Here is a 20,534-nt window from a genome sequence, read left to right on the forward strand (position 1 = left end):
TTTTTTTTTTTTTCAGTTGTGGAAACATATATACAGCCTAACTCTTCCCATTCCACCCCCTCCCTAGCCTTCCATTAGTGGGATTAATCACATTTAGAATGTTGTAATGCTCTTTCCCACCATCCATTACTAGAAATTTCCCTTCACCTCAAACAGCAACTCCACACTCATTTCTTAACTCCCCATTGCCCCTTCCCCCCCTTTCTCTTAACCCAAACTCTACATTTCATCTCTATGGTTATATTCTCTGATAATTTCTTTGTGTTTGCTGTGGGGATTAAAATTAACCTCTTAAATTCATATCAATCTTGTTTTTCTTTGATACCACCTTCACTTCAATAGGAAACATAAACTATGTTCCTATACTCCTCCATTCCCCCACCTTTATATAGTTGTCTAAAATTACATATTTTGCATTGAGTTCAAAACCACTGATTTGTCCTTAGAGTTTGTATAATTTATATCGTGTAGGAAGTAAACAGTGGAGTTACAGTTCAAAAATTATTGACTTCTATTTGTATTCCATTGTGGTTGGAGAATGTGCTTTGAGTATATTCAATTTTTTTTTTTTTTAATTTCTTGGGCTTGTTTTATGTCCCAGCTTATGGTCCCTTCTGGAGAAAGATCCGTGATCACTGGAGAAGAATGAGTGTCCTGGTGCTTTGGGATGTAAGGTACTATATATGTCTGTTAAAATTCTCTATATCTCTTTCTCCTTTCTGTTGTTTCTCTGTTTGTAGGGCTTCCTTTAGAATCTGAAGTAGGGCAGGTCTTTTATTGGCAAGGTCTCTCAGCATTTGTTTGTCTGTGAAAAATTTAAGCTCTCCCTTGAATTTGAAGGAGAGTTTTGCTGGATTAAGTATTCTTGGTTGGAAATTTTTCTCTCTCAGGATTTTAAATATGTCATGCCACTGCCTTCTCTCCTCCATGGTGGCCGCTGAGTAGTCACAACTTAGTCTTATGTTGTTTCCTTTGTACGTGGTGAATTGCTTTTCTCTTGCTGCTTTCAGAACTTGCTCCTTCTCTTCAGTATTTGAGAGTCTGATCAGAGTATGTCTCGGAGTGGGTTTATTTGGATTTATTCTATTTGGAGTTCGCTGGGCATTTACGCTTTGTGTATTTATATTGTGTAGAAGGTTGGGGAAGTTTTCCCCAACAATTTCTTTGAATACTCTTTCTAGGCCTTTACCCTTCTCTTCCCCTTGTGGGACACCAATGAGTCTTAAGTTTGGACGTTTTATTTTATCCCTGACATCCATTTTGATTTTTTTGATTTTTTTCTCCATTCTTTCTTTTGTTCTTCATTTTCTGTTCTGTGGATTTCTAGGACACTGAGATGTTGTTCAGCTTCCTCTAGTCTTGTACTGTGAATATCCAGAGTCTTTTTAATTTGGCCAACAGTTTCTTTTATTTCCATAAGATCTTCTATTTTTTTATTTACTCTTGCAGTGTCTTCTTTATGCTCTTCTAGGGTCTTCTTTATGTGGCTTATATTCTGGGCCATGGTCTCCTTAATGTCCTTTATTTTTATTTTTATTTATTTGTTTTTTTACTCTTCATTTTATTGAGATATATTCACATACCACGCAGTCATACAAAACAAATCGTACATTCAATTGTTCACAGTACCATTACATAGTTGTACATTCATCACCTAAAACAATCCCTGACACCTTCATTAGCACACACACAAAAATAACAAGAATAATAATTAAAGTGAAAAAGAGCAATTGAAGTAAAAAAGAACACTGGGTACCTTTGTCTGTTTGTTTGTTTCCTTCCCCTATTTTTCTACCTGTCCATCCATAAACTAGACAAAGTGGAGTGTGGTCCTTATGGCTTTCCCAATCCCATTGTCACCCCTCATAAGCTACATTTTTATACAATTGTCTTCGAGATTCATGGGTTCTGGGTTGTAGTTTGATAGTTTCAGGTATCCACCACCAGCTACCCCAATTCTTTAGAACCTAAAAAGGGTTGTCTAAATTGTACATAAGAGTGCCCACCAGAGTGACCTCTCGGCTCCTTTTGGAATCTTTCTGCCACTGAAGCTTATTTCATTTCCTTTCACATCCCCCTTTTGGTCAAGAAGATGTTCTCTGTCCCACGATGCCAGGTCTGCATTCCTCCCCGGGAGTCTTATTCCACGTTGCCAGGGAGATTCACTCCCCTGGGTGTCTGATCCCATGTGGAGGGGAGGGCAGTGATTTCGACTTTCAAGTTGGCTTAGGTAGAGAGAGGGGGCCACATCTGAGCAACAAAGAGGCATTCGGTAGGAGGCTCTTAGGCACAATTATAGGGAGGCCTAGCCTCTCCTTTGCAGCAACCGTCTTCCCGAGGGTAAAACCTATGGTAGAGGGCTCAACCCATCAAACCACGAGTCCCCTATGTCTGTGGTCATGTTAGCAACCATCGAGGTGGGGTAGGCCAATACCCCTGCATTCTCCACAGGCTCCTCAAGGGGGCTCTACATATTTTTTTCCTTGTTTTTTTTTTTTTTTTTTAAGTCAACTGTATGAAAAAAAAAAATTAAAAACAAAAACAAAAACAAAAAACATACAATAAAAGAACATTTCAAAGTGACCATAACAAGGGAGTAAGAAAAAGACAACTAACCTAAGATAACTGCTTTACTTCCAACATTTTCCTACTTTACCCCAAGAAAGTTACCTAATACAGCAACATTTCTGTGAACTTGTTCCTACTATGTCCATCAGAAATTAACAGACCATAGTCATTCCTGGGCATCCCCAGAATGTTAAATAGCTTATCTGTTCTTCTTGGATTATTGTTCCCCCTTCCTTAATTGCTCTCTATTGCTAGTTCCCCTACATTCTACATTATAAACCATTTGTTTTACATTTTTCAAAGTTCACATTAGTGGTAGCATATAATATTTCTCTTTTTGTGCCTGGCTTATTTAGCTCAGCATTATGTCTTCAAGGTTCATCCATGTTGTCATATGTTTCACGAGGTCGTTCCTTCTTACTGCCGTGTAGTATTCCATCGTGTGTATATACCACATTTTATTTATCCACTCATCTGTTGAACGACATTTGGGTTGTTTCCATCTCTTGGCAATTGTAAATAATGCTGCTATGAACATTGGCGTGCAGATATCTGTCTGTGTCACTGCTTTCCAATCTTCCGGGTATATACTGAGAAATGCAATCGCTGGATCGAATGGTAACTCTATATCTAGTTTTCTAGGGTACCGTGAGACTGACTTCCAGAGTGGCTGAACCATGATACAGTCCCACCAACAATGAATAAGAGTTCCAATTTCTCCACATCTCCTCCAGCATTTGTAGTTTCCTATTTGTTTAATGGCAGCCATTCTAATCGGTGTTAGATGGTATCTCATTGTGGTCTTAATTTGCATCTCTCTAATAGCTAGTGAAGCTGAACATTTTTTCATGTGTTTCTTGGCCATTTGTATTTCCTCTTCAGAGAACTGTCTTTTCATATCTTTTGCCCATTTTATAATTGGGCTGTCTGTACTATCATCATTGAGTTGTAGGATTTCTTCATATATGCAAGATATCAGTCTTTTGTCAGATACATGGTTTCCAAAATTTTTTTCGCATTGAGTTGGCTGCCTCTTTACCTTTTTGAGAAATTCCTTTGAGGTGCAGAAACTTCTAAGATTGAGGAGTTCCCATTTATCTATTTTCTCTTTTGTTGCTTGTGCTTTGGGTATAAAGTCTAGGAAGTGGCCGCCTAATACAAGGTCTTGAAGATGTTTTCCTACATTATCTTCTAGGAGTTCTATGGTACTTTCTATTATATTGAGATCTTTGGTCCATTTTGAGTTAATTTTTGTGTAGGGTGTGAGGTAGGGGTCCTCTTTCATTCTTTTGGATATGGATATCCAACTCTCCCAGCCCCATTTGTTGAAAAGACCATTATGACTCAGTTCAGTGACTTTGGGGGCCTTATCAAAGATCAGTCGGCCATAGATCTGAGGGTCTATCTCCGAATTCTCAATTCGATTCCATTGATCTATATGTCTATCTTTGTGCCAGTACCATGCTGTTTTGGCAACTGTGGCTTTATAATAAGCTTCAAAGTCAGGAAGTGTAAGTCCTCCCACTTGGTTTTTCTTTTTTTAGAGTGTCTTTAGCAATTCGAGGCATCTTCCCTTTCCAAATAAATTTGATAACTAGCTTTTCCAAGTCTGCAAAGTAGGCTGTTGGAATTTTGATTGGGATTGCATTGAATCTGTAGATGAGTTTGGGTGGAATTGACATCTTAATGACATTTAGTCTTCCTATCCATGAACATGGAATATTTTCCATCTTTTAAGGTCCATTTGTATTTCTTTTAGTAGAGTTATGTAGTTTTCTTTGTATAGGTCTTTTACATCTTTGGTTAAGTTTATTCCTAGGTACTTGACTTTTTTAGTTGCTATTGAAAATGGTATCTTTTTCTTGAGTGTCTCTTCCGTTTGTTCATTTCTAGCATATAGAAACATTACTGACTTATGTGCATTAATCTTGTATCCCGCTACTTTGCTAAATTTGTAGCTGTATCGTCGGTTTCTCAGGGTTTTCCAGATATAAGATCATATCATCTGCAAACAATGACAGTTTTACTTCTTCTTTTTCAATTTGGATGCCTTTTATTTCTTTGTCTTGCCGGATTGCCCTGGCAAGCACTTCCAGTACAATGTTGAATAACAGTGGTGACAGCGGGCATCCTTGTCTTGTTCCTGATCTTAGAGGGAAGGCTTTCAGTCTCTCACCATTGAGTACTATGCTGGCTGTGGTTTTTTCATATATGCTCTTTATCATATTGAGGAAGTTTCCTTCAATTCCTACCTTTTGAAGTGTTTTTATCAAAAATGGATGTTGGATTTTGTCATATGCTTTTTCAGCATCTATTGAGATGATCATTTGATTTTTCCCTTTCGAATTTTTAATGTGTTGTAATACATTGATTGATTTTCTTATGTTGAACCATCCTTGCATGCCTGGAATGAACCCCACTTGGTCATGGTGTATGATTTTTTTAACGTGTCTTTGGATTCGATTTGCAAGTATTTTGTTGAGGATTTTTGCATCTATGTTCATTAGGGAGTTTGGCCGGTAGTTTTCCTTTTTTGTAGCATCTTTGCCTGGTTTTGGTATTAGATTGATGTTAGCTTCATAAAATGAGTTAGGTAGTGTTCCATTTTCTTCAATGTTTTGAAAGAGTTTGAGTAAGATTGGTGTCAGTTCTTTCTGGAAAGTTTGGTAGAATTCCCCTGTGAAGCCATCTGGCCCTGGGCATTTATTTGTGGGAAGATTTTTGATGACTGATTGGATCTCTTTGCTTGTGATGGGTTGATTGAGGTCTTCTATTTCTTCTCTGGTCATTCTAGGTTGTTCATATATTTCCAGGAAATTGTCCATTTCCTCTACATTATCTAGTTTGTTGCCATACAGTTGTTCATAGTATCCTCTTATAATTTTTTTAATTTCTTCAGGATCTGCAGGTATGTCACCTTTTTCATTCATTATTTTGTTTATATGGGTCTTCTCTCTTTTTGATTTTGTCAGTCTAGCTAGGGGCTTGTCAATCTTGTTGATCTCAAAGAACCAACTTTTGGTGATATTTATCCTCTCTATTGTTTTTTTGTTCTCTATGTCATTTATTTCTGCTTTAATCCTTGTTATTTCTTTTCTTGTATTTGGTTTAGGATTGGTTTGCTGTTCATTTTCTAGCTCCTTCAGTTGATCCATTAGTTCTTGGATTTTGGCTTTTTCCTCCTTTTTAGTATATGCATTTAGTGCTATAAATTTCCCCCTCAGTACTGCTTTTGCTGCATCCCATAGGTTTTGGTATGTTGTGTTCTCATTTTCATTCATCTTTATATATTTAGCAATTTCTCTTGCTATTTCTTCTTTAACCCACTGATTGTTTAGGAGTGTGTTGTTTTTCATAAGCTTTATAATTTTCTGTTGTTTTTTGCCTCTTGGCATTTGCTTAACTTGTTAGGGTTCTTTTAGGATTTGTAGACCAATTGAAGTCCTTATCTCTAATTTATCAGATCTGTAGCTTCGTGGAGTACACTTTCTCTAACTAACCAGCAGGTGGCATCCACGAGCCATGTGTTCTCCACAAGTCAGTTCTCCCCTGCTTTGCCTTTGTGGTGAATGGGGGAGTGAGTCTTGTGGGGTCCAATTGTTGTACCAAGCTTGTGTGTGTAGTTGGTGTTGCCCGCCCTGTATATGGGCCGTGTTTCTGGGCAGTCAGGGAGGGGTGGTGGCTCTAACAATCAAATCTCCCTGGTGATCCTGGAGTTTTAAAGCTGCTGCAATAGTCTAATCCTTCAGTTCGGTCCTGCCACAGTTTGTCTCTGCCACTGACCCACAAGTCCTTGGTATTGGCGTATGGCTCCTGAGACTTGCGAGTGGGTCCCTCTTCCAGGCTGTGCACCCCCTGGTCCTCTGTTGAGGGATGACTGTGCTATGTCACAGGTGAGTGCCGTCCCCCCAGGGCAGTTCTGGGCTGCTGGGCTGTGTAGGGAGGCTCCCAGTCTGCTGAAATGATGGTTGAATGGGGCTTTGTTAATTCACACTGCTCCACGTTCCCAACTCTGGGACAATCAACTGAGGTTGCAGGGAAGGCTACTGTCCACGCCCAGTTTTGTGGTGTGTGCCTGTTATTTGAAGCACTGCTATCACACTGGGTTGTGTGGGGCAGCTCTGGGCTATGGGGCTGGCGATGGGCAGGAGTGTTTCCTGTCCACCAGGATGATGGCTGTGAGTGGACACCCCCCTTTTCTTGGGAAGTTGTGTTGTGTAGTAAATTTTCTCAGCCACTGGATTATTGCCTTTTGTCTCAGAGCTCTCTTAGTTCTGCCCTTGTCTTAACCTGCCCAAATTGCAAGTCTTTGAAGCTTTCTGTATTGGGCTTCTTATAGTAATTGTTTTAGAAAAAGAAAAAAGAAGTAAAAAAAAAAAAAAAGGGCCCTCATCAGAGATCTAATGGGTTATTGAAATGCTAAGAGAGAAAGCAATTAGGACCATTAAGGAAAGGTCCACAGGGCAGAGAGACCAGCTTTTCTTCGGGATTTGCATATGAGCCTCAGGGCCTGAGCTCTGCCCTTCCCCTTCCTATGTTCACCAGAACTCCAAAAATCCTCCGCTTTTATTTTGAAGTTTTTCGTGCTGTTTTTTTTCTATGCCTGTCTCCTCTCTGCTGGGCTGGCTCCTCTCAGATTTTCTGGTGTCTGGTCTCAGTCTATCTGTGGTTGGAGTTTGGATCAGTAGAATGAGTTTCTGATAAGGGCTGCCACTGCAGTTCTCCCTTCTCCTTCCCGGAGCTGACAGCCCCTCCTCCCATGGGACTGAGCCTGGCAGGGATGGGTGCGGGTTCCCTGGCCACAAAAACTTGCAGATTTCGCTGATCTCAGCAGTTCCACGTTTTCATGAGTGTTGTATGAAGTATGCCCAAAGTCAGATTGCTGTTTGGTGTCCAGTCCACGCAGTTCCTGGCTTTCTATCTACTTTCCTGGAGGAGTAACTAAAACATACAGCTGACCAGTCTGCCATCTTGCCCCGCCTTTGCCTTGATGTCCTTTAAATCCTTTGCCATGTTTTCGTTCCTCAATTGTAGTTCTTTGATTAATTCTGCGAGGTATTTTGTTTCTTCTGATAACTTGATTTGTGTGTTTGGAGTTCGATTCTCCATATCATCTGGTTTTATCATATGCATTAAGATTTTCTGTTGTTTTTGGCCTCTTGGCATTTTCTCTGCTTGACCGAGTTCTTTCAAGTTGTAAAAAAAACCTATCTAATTTTTCAGAAACACAGTTTGGTGACATACACTTTCTCGAACTAACCAGCAGATGGCATCTGTGAATCACCTATACCTCTCAAGTCAGTTCTCCACTTTGTCCCCGCAGTGTGTAGGGAAATGATTCTTGTGGGTTCCAGGTGGAGAACTCAGCCTGGGTGTGTTGCTGGAGCCATCCGCCGTGAATGCGGGGTGCGTGTATGGGTGGCCAGGGAGAAAGGACAGCCTCAATATTCATATCTCCCCGGTTCCCAGAGATTCAAGGCCACCGCAAGAGTCCAAGCCTTCATTTCATTTCAGCCCCAGCTCCTCTCTGTCACTGTCCCACAAATCACTGGACTTGGTCCCTCCACCCAGCCACGATCCTCCAGGACCTCTGCTGAGGGAATGCCGTGCTATGTCACCAGTGTGCGCCATCCCTCAAGGGAAGCCCCGGGCCGCCGGGCCGTGCCGGAGCGCTTTCAACCTGATGCAAAAATGGCCAACTGGGGCGTCTCCATACCCCCCTCCTCACACAGTTCCTCTTTCCGAGCTCCGTGACAACTGGCGGGACTCTGGGCTGTGGGCACGGCCCTGGGCAGGAGTTTATCCAGCCCTCCGGGGGGCCAGCTGCTAGCCGCGGGGTTTCTTTCTCCTTCCGGCTGTCCCCTCCATTTCCTGGGTCCCAAGGGTATCTGCCGTGGGCTATCTTCCAGGCCAGACACCGAGAGGCCAGCCCAGCCCCCTCTTGCAGTGTTTTACTGCGTGGTTCCCACAATAGCAGCTGCAGCCGCTCCTGGGTTTTTTTTTTTTTTTTAAAGAGCCCGTCGGTCTCCAGACGCCAAACCCTGGCTTCCCCAGATCGCCACGCGGCTGTGGGACTTCAGTCAGCTTACTCACTCATTTCAGAATGCAGACTCCCAGTTTCACCAAGTATACAGCCCCTGGGAACTAGCAGATCTCGTCCAGCTGGCGCATTGCTGTGACTGGTATTCTGGGTCACTCTCTGGTCCTTATCTAGTGTTTCTCACAGCGGTGTTCCTTTGCCCTGTCTCACCTAGATGCCATCTTAGTTTCTCCAGAATGGGTCCCTCCCTCATTTTTGAAAGACAGTTTTGCCAGATTTAGAATTCTTAGTTGGCAGTTTTTTGCTTTCAGCACTTTAAATATGTCTTCCCACTGCCTTCTTGCCTCCTTGGTTTCTGATAAGAAATCAGCATTTAACCTTATTGAGGTTGTCTTGTAGGTGACATGCTGCTTTCCTTTTGTGGCTTTCAGAATTCTCTCTTTATCTTTGACATTTGATGGTTTGATTATAGCAGGATGCAGTGTGGATCTAATTGGGTTTATCTTGTTTAGAGTTTGTTGAGCATCTTGGATGTTTATATTTCAATAAATACTTTTTTAAAAAGCTACTGGAGGATAGAATTCTGACTTATCATCATAGCCTTAAATAATCTAGTTTGTAACATAGCATAAAGTGGTTATTCAGTAAATATTTTTGAGTAAATGAATGAAAGAATGAAATAAATAAATACCTTTTTTGGCATTGAGACTGACTTTATGGAACAAGAAAATGGTATTTGAAATTCTAGGAAGATGTTCCAGTATCAATCCCAATACTGATACTTTTCATTTTAAAAATTATTAGTAGATAATTAATATAAATAACACACTACATGTAATACATACATTATAACATTTTTTATAATATTTTGAATAAAACCTATACTATATATTGTTTGTATATTTATACATATATGGTTAAATTATAAAAACATTCATTGGAAATGGTAAACACTAAATTTAGATGCGATTCCCTCATTAAGATGAGGCTGGTAGTTGTGGGAAAGGTAACGAGAGAGGGAAGATTCAGAGAAGGCCTCAACTGTATTTTTAATGTTTTATTTCTTAATTTAGGTAGTAGGTATTCAGATGTTTGTTATATTATTCTCTGAACCTCCTCGTTTGTCTGAAATATATATTTTTAAATACCCACTCATAATGGCTAATTTAAACTTAGTGTTGATTCTGTCTCAGTTTGATGGTTTTGAGGGTCATCAGGAAGTGGAGTAAACTTCTTTCTTTTGTGAACTTTCAACGTCACTAAAAGCTCATTTCCAAATTGTTCAGGCTGAAAAATGAGTATTGTTGGTAAAGGAATTTTTATTTTCCGTCTTACCTGAATTTGGACAGATGCCTTAAAAATTGCCTATATAGTTGATTCCAAGGTTTGTTACTTTGAGGTTCGTGACAGTCCTCAATTAATGGACTGGTGTATTATTTCTGGAACCACTTTTTTTTTTTTTCCATGCTGCATCTCATCTTTATTATTATTTTTTAATTGCTGCATCTCATTAGCACAGAAGTGCCAAGATATTAATCACTCCACTGCTTGATTTTATTAGCTATTTTTTTTCTCATGGCCCTTGAATAGTAAGAGCACCAGAGAGAATTTTTGCTTTAGTTTCTTTTAATGTATCAGCAATTAGTCCCTCAGATAATTTCTTGGTGCGTTGGCTACTCCAGGGCTCTAATGCCCCTTGGAGCTGACTCTTGGTTTGGGACATACTTGCCTGCTTTGGATGTTTTCAACCTCAATAAAAATGTTGCTTGATATCACCTATCACTATGCCTTTTAATCTTTTCTCTGGTTTAGAATCATCTTGTGAGTTAAAAAATTGCACTGGCTTAATTTCTAAAGATTCAAATTTAATTGATCTGGTACTTAAAAAAACTCCCTAGAAGATTCAAATTTGCAACCAGGGTTAATAGCCACCAGTTTCCCAAGTGTATTTTCTTCTTTGTTCTCCAACATTTATTAGCTTTCCATCTCTGAATTCCTGTGTCTCCGCCACTTAGCACTATGAGCAGGGAGAAATCAAAATAGAATTTCCTTAACCTTTTCCTCTGAATTAGGTTTGAGAAGCTCAGGCTAAATATGCAAAACATATAATTAGAAAATGACTAAGATTATTTGGTCAATAATCCTGTTAGTCTCTAGGAAACCAGGGGACCTTTACGTAGCTTTAGGATATATTTCGTTTAAATTGACTTGGTAATTAAAGTTGATTTAACAGTGATTTGTGTAGCTCTTTTATATTAGGAAACCAGACTGAACATTGTTCTGTTACATATATATTCCTGTGTGTGTTATTGTCTAGGCAAAAAGTGTTATGTATCACTGATTGAATTTTCTCCAGTTTGTATTATTGCTATTTGTATTATTGTATTATTTATCCAGTTTGTATTATTGCTATTTGTGGATGAATTACTTATTTATATCCCTTTGTAACTGTAATGAAATTTTTTTCAGCATTGTATCAATGTTTTATTTCCTGATTTTGATAGTTGTGGGGGAGGATGTCCTGTTCTTACAAGATATGTGCTGAAGCATTTAGGGGTGAAGTGTTATGGTATTCAGGAGATAAAACAAATTTTTTTTTTTTAAAAGTACCATTATATATACAGAGAAAGAAAATGTGACAGATATTAATGGGTGATTCTAGGTGAAAGGTGTATGTGTATTCTTTGTAATTTTCTTTTAAATTTGTTATAAAAACAGTCTTGAAAATATCAAAATTAAAAAGCTGAGGAAAAAAAAATAATCCATTTGGGTAAACACCAGCATGAAGAATTTTCTCGAGGTCACATAGAATGAGTAAGCAATGGAATTGGACTCTCTACCTAGGAAGTATAAAAGTTAAGAGTTGCAAATTAATTTATTCTGACCACTCCTATTCCCTTTGCCCAGGAGACTCTCAGGCCACACTTTTGAAATTATTATCAGTTTTTCCTTGGATTCTTTTTTTTAAAGAACTTTTATCTTTTACAAGAAACTTCTAGTTTCTGGGTTTGATATAAGTTGCCACCAGTTCTGACAATGAAAATAAATTTAAAAAACAAAGGATACTTTAATCTCAAAGACGGAGAAACCAAACTACCTAAACTTTTGGACAGTGGGAGGATTCATTAAATTGACAAAAGATTTGAGTGCTTGTGTGTCAGGCATTGTTCTAGGTGCTGAGAAATGGAGAACAAAACCATCTCCGGCTTCATAGAGCTTACATTTTAGTGGCAAGACAAAAAAAAAAAATCAAGTGTAATAAATACAACAGAAAAAAAGAGGTAAGGTAAGAGGGATAGGGAATGACAGGGACCCAGAGAGTTGCTATTTTTTATGTGACATTTCATCACCTTATGAAAAGCATGAGCATGGTATTGGCACAAAGATAGACACACTGATCAATGAAATTGAATTGAGAATTCAAACCCTTATCTAGACTGACAAAGTCAAAAAGAGAGAAGACCCAAATAAACAAAATAATAAATGAGAGGGGCATTACTGTGGATATTGAAGAAATTTTAAAAATCATAAGAGGATACTATGAACAACAGTATACAAACCAGACAATTTAGAGGAAATGGATAATTTCCTGGAAACACACGAACAACTTAGACTTACCAGAGAAGAATTAGAAGACCTGAACACACCAGTCGCAAGTAAAGAGATTCAATTAGTCATCAAAAAGCTTCCTACAGATAAAAGCCCAGGGCCAGATGGCTTCACAGGGGAATTTTACCAAACATTACAAAAAGAATTGACACCATTCCTATTCAAATTCTTTCAAAAAATTGAAGAAAATGGAATACTACCTAACTCATTTTATGAAGCCCAAATCACTCTAATACCAAAATCAGATAAAGATGCTACAAGAAAGGAAAACTACAGGCCATATAGATGCAGAAATTCTCAACAAAATACTTGCAAATCAAATCCAAAGACACACTTAAAAAATCATACACCATGACCGAGTGGGGTTCATCCCAGGCATACAAGGGTGGTTCAACATAAGAAAATCAGTCAATGTAATACAACACATTAACAAAATAAAAGAGAAAAACAAATGATCATCTCATTAGATGCTGAAAAAGAATTTGACAAAATTCAACAAACTTTTTTGATAAAAACACTTCAAAAGGTAGGAACTGAAGGAAACTTCCTCAGTATGATAGAGGGCATATATAAAAAAACCCCACAGCCATCATAGTAGTCAATGGTGAGAGACTGAAATCCTTCCCTCTAAGATCAGGAACGAACTAAGGATGCCCCCGTCACCACCATTATTCAACATTGTGCTAGAAGTTGTAGCCAGAGCAATCTGGCAGGACAAGGAGCTAAAAGGCATCCAGATTGGAAAGGAAGAAGTAAAACTGTCATTGTTTGCAGATTTTGATATGATCTTATATTTGGAAAACCCTGAGAAATCAACAACACAGCTACCTGAGCTAATACACAAATTCAGCAAAGTGGTTGGATACAAGATTAATGCATGTAAGTCAGTAATGTTCTTATACTCTAGAAATGACCTAACTGAAGAGACACTCAAGAAAAAGATTCCATTCACAATAGCAACAAAAAAAAAATAAAGTACCTAGGAATAAACTTAACCAAGGATGTAAAAGACCTCTACACAGAAAATTACATAACTTTACTAAAAATAAAATGGGATATAAAGAGTTGGAAAGGTATTCTGTGTTCATGGATAGGAAGGCTAAATGTCATTAAGATGTCAGTCCTACCCAAAGTGATGTACAGATTCAACACTATACAGATCAAAATTCCAACAACCTACTTTGCTAGTTATCAAATTTATTTGGAAGAGAAAGGGGCCTTGAATTTCTAAAAACATTCTAAAAAAGAAACACGAAGTGGGAAGACTTACGCTTTCTGACTTTGAAGCCTACTATAAAGCCACAGTAGTCAAAACATCATGGTATTGGTGCAAAGATAGACATATTGATCAATGAAATTGAATTGAGAATTCAAAAATAGACCCCCAGATCTATGGTCAGATGATTTTTTTTCTTTTTAATTTTTATTAGGATTGTTCAGATACCATACAATCATCCAAAGATCCAAAGGGCACAATCATTTGCCCCCAGCACCCTCACACATCTGTGCATCCATCACCACACTTAATTTTTGTTCAATTTTTAGAAACTTTTCATTACTCCAGACAAGAAATAAAGTGAAAGATGAAAAAAGAAAAAAAAAAAAAAAGAAAAGGAAACTCGAATCCTCCCATATCCCTAACCAACCCCCCTCAATTGTTGACTCATAGTGTTGATATGGTACATTTGTTACTGTTTATGAAAGAACATTGAAATACTACTAACTGTAGTATATAGTTTGCAATAGGTATATATTTCTTCCCTCTATGCCCCTCTATTATTAACTTCTAATTGTATTGTCATACATTTGTTCTGGTTCATGGAAGAGATTTCTAGTATTTGTACAGTTAATCATGGACATTGCCCACCATAGGATTCAGTTTTATACATTCCCATCTTTTGACCAACTTTCCTTCTGGTGACATATATGATTCTGAGCTTTCCCTTTCCACCTCATTCATACAGCGTTCGACACTGTTAGTTATTCTCACATCTTGCTACCGACACCTCTGTTCATTTCCAAACATTTAAGTTCATCCTAGTTAAACATTCTGCTCATACTAAGCAACCGCTCCCCATTCTTAAGCCTCATCCTGTATCTTGGTACCTTATATTTCATGTCTATGAGTTTACATATTATAATCAGTTCCTATCAGTGAGACCCTGCAATATTTGTCCTTATGTGTCTTGCTTATTTCACTCGGTATATTGCCCTCGAGGTTTTGTCATCAACCTATTTTTTTTTTTAAAAGATGGTTTTGTTCACTCACCATACATTCCATCCTAAGTAAACAATCGATGGTTCTTTGTATGGTCGCATATTTATGTGTTCACCACCTTCACCACTATCTATATAAGGGCATCTACATTTCTTCCACAAGGCAGGAGGGAGAGTCAAAGAAGGTAGAGAGGCAAAAGAAAGAGGAAAAAAAATGACAGCTAGGAAGGAGCAACAGGAAAAATAACCTTAAATCAAAGTAAAGAGTCAGACAACACCACCAATGTCAAGTGTCTAACATGCCTCCCTTATCTGATCATTTAGTGTCTTGGCATAGGCCTGTTCATATCTCTTCTGTTTGGAGTATGCTGTGCTTCTTGGATCTGTAATTTTATGTCTTTTCATAAGAGATGGGAAATTTTCATTGATTATTTCCTCTATTATTGCCTCTGCCCCTTTTCCCTTCTCTTCTCCTTCTGGGACACCAATGATACGTACATTCTTGTACTTTGTTTCATCTTTACGTTCCCAGAGACGTTGCTCTTATTTTTTCATTCTTTTCTCCATCTGCTCCTTTGTGTGTAGGCTTTCAGGTGTTTTGTTCTCCATTTCCTGAGTGTTTTCTTCTGCCTCTTGAGGTCTGCTGTTGTATGTTTCCACTGTGTCTTTCGTCTTTTGTATTATGCCTTTCATTTCCATAGATTCTACGAGTTGTTTTTTTGAACTTTCGATTTCTGCCTTATGTATGCCCAGTGTTTTCTTTACAACCTCTATCTCTTTTATGAAATCTTCTCTAAACTTTTTGAATTGATTTAGCATTAGTTGTTTAAATTCCTGTATCTCAGTTGAAGTGTACATTTGTTCCTTTGACTGGGCCATAACTTCGTTTTTCTTAGTGTAGGTTGCAGTTTTCTGTTATCTAGGCATCTGACCTCCTAGGCCACCCCAGTTGGGTTTCCCCAGACGAGAACAAGCTCAGGTCACAGAAGGAGGAAGTATTCAGTATCCGGTTTCCCTGATGGTTTTTCTTAGAGGACTGACACACCTGTGCTTTTCTGCCTGGCAAATGCACCTGTCAGCCTGTCACCTGCTGGTGTAAGGGGGTGTGGCCAGTGGCTCTCCTCCCCTAGGCTTTGAGGTCTGGTTCCTGTTAGGCAGGCAGTAGAGCTGGGCCCCTCCCTTTCCTCTGGGAAGCTATGCCCCATCCAGAGGGGTCATCTCCATATCAATAAGTTCTTTGTTTCTCTGACTCTGCTGGTCAAAGTGTTTTGATTTTAAAATGGCTGAGGCTTTCTTTACTGGAAAGTGCTGTGGGCTGAAAATGGCTGAAGTTTTCTCCACAGAGAGAGAAAGGGAGAGAAAGCTCCCAGATACACAAGTCAGCCAGAGATAGCACCTGATCTTCTGGGCTCCCCATCCTGAGACAGATATGTGCCCCGATTCTCCCAAGGTCAGTTGTCACCAAAAGCCTCTGTGTGCTTCTTGGGGATTTGCAGTCTGTGTTTAGCAGTTAATATTAAAACCCCAGTTGGAGCTGGGCTGAGAGAGTGCTGCTCTCTAGCACCTTGAGGCTTCTGTGAGGGAGGGGCTCTCAGCTCTCAGCTCTCGGCTCTCAGTGTGAGTCTGCAGTTTTTACTTACAGATTTTATGCTGCGATCTTGGGCATTCCTCCCAATTCAGGTTGGTGGATGATGAGTGGACAGTCGTGTTTGTCTCCCCACAGTTATTCCAGGTTATTTACTAGTTTTTTGGTCATTTATGAATTGTTCCGGGGGGGACTAACAGTTTTCCACCTCTCTATGCCGCCATCTTAGCTCCTCAATGATTTTTGATAAGGCCTCCAAATCCACTGAACTGGGACAGAATAGTCTCTTCAATAAATGGGGCTGGGAGAACTGGGTATCCATGTCCAAAAGAGTGAGAGAGAACCCCTACCTCACACCCTATACAAAAATTAACTCAAAGTGGATCAAAGACCTCAATATAAAAGACAGTACCATTAAACTCCTAGAAGATAATGTAGGGAAACATTTTCAAGACCTGATATTAGGAGGTCACTTCTTAGACCTTACACCCAAAGCACAAAAGAAAAAATGGATAAATGGGGACTCCTCAAAATTAAGTTTCTATATGTCAAAGGAATTTGTCAAAAGGTGAAGTGGCAGCCAATGCAATTGGAGAAAGTATTTGAAAGTCATGTATCTGAGAAGAGACTGATATCTTGCATATATAAAGAATTCCTACAACTCAACGACAGTAGTACAAACAGCCCAATTATAAAATGGTCAAAAGATATGAAAGAATGTTTCTCTGAAAAGGAAATACAAATGGATAAAAAACACATGAAAAAATGTTCATCTTCACTAGCTATTAGTGAGATGCAAATCAAGACCACAATGAGATATCATCTCACACCAATAAGAATGGCTACCATTAAACAAACAGGATATTACAAATGCTGGAGAAGATGTGGAGAAGTTGGAACTCTTATTCATTGCTGGTGGGACTGTATAATGGTACAGCCACTGTGGAAGACACAGTGATTCCTCAGAAAACTAGATATAGAGTTATCCTACAATCCAGTGATTTCACTTCTTGGTATATACCCAGAAGATCTGAAAGCAGTGACATGAACAGATATTTGTATACCGATGTTTATAGCAGCATTGTTCACAATTGTCAAGAGATGGAAACAATCCAAATGTCCTTTAATAGATGAATGGATAAACAAAATTTGCTATATACAAATGACAGAATACTATGCAGCAGTAAGAAGGAACAACATTGGATGAACCTTGAAGACATAATGCTGAGTGAAGTCAGACATAAAAGGAGAGATATTATATGTTACCACTAATGTGAACTCTGTGAGAAATGTAAAATAAGTGTCTTATAATGTAGAATACAGGGGACCTAAAGATAGACAGAAGTTAGTGAATGTGGAATGGTAATCTAATACATACAGATATGATAATGAGGGTGAACTTAATGGTATGGGAATGGACAGATGTGACTATGGTTTGTTTAATGGGATTATAAGTAGCAGTGATGCTTTGAAGGTGAACATGTTTTTAAAGGGTTGTTTAAAGGCATGTAACCCACAGGGTAGCACCAGAAACCAAATAAATGTTAGCATTATATACTTGCAAGTATGACACTGGTATGGAGGGTTATACTTTCTTAGCCTTTGTGTCTGCCACCTACATCCTTGATAATTACTTATTTTGATCCATTCTGAATTAAAAAAAAAATATGAAAGCATCTTGATCTCTTTGTTTGTGAGGTGAGGCCATGGCATTCAATTTCAGTCCTATGACATGACTCATATTTCGTGCCCTGAAAGGAAATACAGGATTTTGCTAACACTGGCTAAAAATACAAATTCAAGATTTGAAAGGGCTTATATGATGAAATCATAAGCAATATCACCAAGGACGAATCTGGTTCAGTGGGGGTTTTTCCCCACTTTGTAGCCCTAACTTAGGTTTGGAATCTTTAAACAGTTTCTAGTTATCTACCTGGCATGGAGAATAAAGCTATGGTTTCACGCTGCTCAGAGTTGCACATAGGAAAACACACACACACACACACACACACACACACACACACACACACATACACACACAAGAATTAGCTTACAATAAAGTAACCAATAAGTCCTATGGTGTGATTTCATTGACTCAATATCAGAAGCCCAGGTTCTTTCCATATTGCTGCTCTTCCATTCTGTGTGTTGATTAGCCCCAAGATCCCTACTGTAATTCTAATTATCACATGCTGACAGCTTTAGAAGTAGAAAGGTGACTACATCTTTTATTATTTAATCTCCTCAAGTGATAATGATTATTTCCCAAATCTCCCAGCAGACTTGGTGTTTCATAAATTACTATCATATGCCTATGCCTAAATGAGTCTGTCAAGAACAAGGGCTTTAACCAAATGCCTCTTTTTAATTACATTTCTGGAAAGTTCTGTGTTCATTAACACCCATGTAAAAACATCTTGAGATTCTTGTGAAAAATAAGTTCTAAGCTTAAGTTTTCAACCATATTAACACCTGGTAGGGACCTTGTGGGATGCACAATAACGTCGATGTGTAGGATTGTTTTGTGGTATGTTAGAAGATAGCATCTCTGGTTGGTCCATGCCCACAATCTGAAGGACTCCATGAGGGATTGGGGGAATTCCGATCAAAGTAAATTGTCCAAAAAGTTTGTTGTCTCCAGCCATCTCTTTTACCTTGATGCACTATAATCTCCACTTGAGTCTGTCCATTAGCAGCTGTAGAGAATACTTGCCTCTTCTTGATTGGAATAATGATGTTCCTGTTAATAAGTTTAGTAAAGACACCTTCTAGAGTCTCAATACCCAGAGATGGGGGTGGCATCCAGGGGCAACACATCTGTGATGTCACCAGTCTATAAACCTCCCTGGGTGGCAGCTCCAATGGCCACAGCCTCATCAGGATTGACAGATTTACTTAGGGCTCCATCAAAAAGATCCTGCACTGTCTGCTGAACCTGGGACATCCTAATCATGCCACCCAAACGAATCACTTCCTTTGTGTCTCTCTTGCTGACTTCTGCATTCTTGGTTTGGTTTTTGGCATGGGGCAATAGTTCTCCTGCTTAGATCACTGACAGTCCTTGCAAACTGAGCCCGGGTCAGCTTCATGTTCAAATCCTTGGGTCCAGAAGTGTTCATTGTCAGATATGGCAAGTTGATGTCTGTCTGTACAGATGAAGAGAGTTCACAACTTGGCCTTCTCAGCAGCTTCCCGCACCTTTTGAAGTGCCATAATGTCTTTGGTCAAATCAACCCGTCTCCCTCTTGAATTCCTTCACAATATGTTGTAGCAAGTCCTGGTCAGTCTTCACCACCTAAGAAAGTATCTCCATTGGTGGATTTTACCTCAGACACTCCTTTCTGAATTTCCAGAATAGAAATGTCAAAGGTTCCACCACCTAAGTCATATACAGCAATGATTTTGTCTTCTGATTTGTGTAGACCATAGGCCAGAACAGCAGGTGTGGGTTAATTAATCACCTGAAGAACATTTGGTCCAGATATCTGACCTGCATCCTTAGTGGCCTGTCTCTGAGAGTCATTGAGATAAACTGGGACTGTGATCACAGCATTTTTTTTACTGTGTACCCTAAGTAATTTTCTGCAGTCTCCTTCATCTTCATTAACACAAATGCTCCAATCTGACTTGGAGAATAGTTTTCCATGAACTTCAACCCAGACATCACCATTGGAGGTGTGAACAGTTTTGAAGGGAACATTTTAAATTTCTTTCTGCACTTTGAGGTCATCATATCACCAGCCAGTAAGAAACTTGGTGGCATATAATGTGTTGTTTGGGTTAGTAACAGCCTGTCGCTTGTCCGGCATGCTAAGCAGACACTTGCCATCTGCTGTAAAGACCACAACTGAAGGGGTGATTCTGGCTCCTTCAACATTCTCCAGCACGTTTGTTGTTTACCTTCCATAATTGCCACACGGGAGTTGGTAGTACCCAAATCAGTACCAACAACTGCTCCCTTGATTGCTTCCAATGCATAGTCCCACCTCGAAATAATTCTAAAAGCCTTGTGACTAAGGCCATTCCAGCCATCCTGGTGACGGGCAGCCGTGGAACACCAGGAGGCTGTGGCACTGACAAGACAGGCACCTGTGGCTAGGCTGGCACATACCATGGCGGCTAGACTGTTGTGATGAATTTTAATAGTTATATTATGTAATAAAGCAGAACATGGTTGTTCAGAATCTATTTCTATATGTTCATTATGATACTTATTTCTCTCTGAAAAGGAAATTATTAAAAGAACTGAGAGGTGAGTGGGTTATTTTATTATTATTTTCAGTTTCCTCTTATTTTTCTGAAATGATCAGTGCAATGTGGTCTTTTCTCCATTAGAATTTTTTCTTTTGTATATTTTTATTTTGAAGGGGAAGTTACTACTATCCACCATCTCTCCCATCCATAATTGTTGCTCAAGGAGTTAGTTCACCATGAACTGATTAGGAAACCTTTGTCATTGTTGGTCTTAGGAGTTAAGCACTTCTAAACTATAAAGAACTACGTAATTATTACTTA

The 20,534-nt window shown here is 39.0% G+C and overlaps 1 long non-coding RNA gene and 1 pseudogene across 1 annotated transcript in view; one reads left to right on the forward strand and one right to left on the reverse strand.

The window, feature by feature from the left end:
- LOC119539806 overlaps positions 1 to 632 on the forward strand; it is a 33,840-nt gene extending 33,208 nt beyond the window's left edge. Inside the window, exon 3 of the long non-coding RNA XR_005217942.1 lies at positions 602 to 632. This is a non-coding gene — a long non-coding RNA (uncharacterized LOC119539806). The remainder of the gene's footprint in view (positions 1 to 601) is intronic.
- A 17,852-nt stretch (positions 633 to 18,484) lies between these two features.
- LOC119540618 lies at positions 18,485 to 20,133 on the reverse strand (annotated as a pseudogene).
- Between the last annotated feature and the right edge of the window lie 401 nt (positions 20,134 to 20,534).

Source organism: Choloepus didactylus, chromosome 7 (genome assembly GCF_015220235.1).
Source record: "Choloepus didactylus isolate mChoDid1 chromosome 7, mChoDid1.pri, whole genome shotgun sequence".
NCBI classification, from domain to species: domain Eukaryota; kingdom Metazoa; phylum Chordata; class Mammalia; order Pilosa; family Megalonychidae; genus Choloepus; species Choloepus didactylus.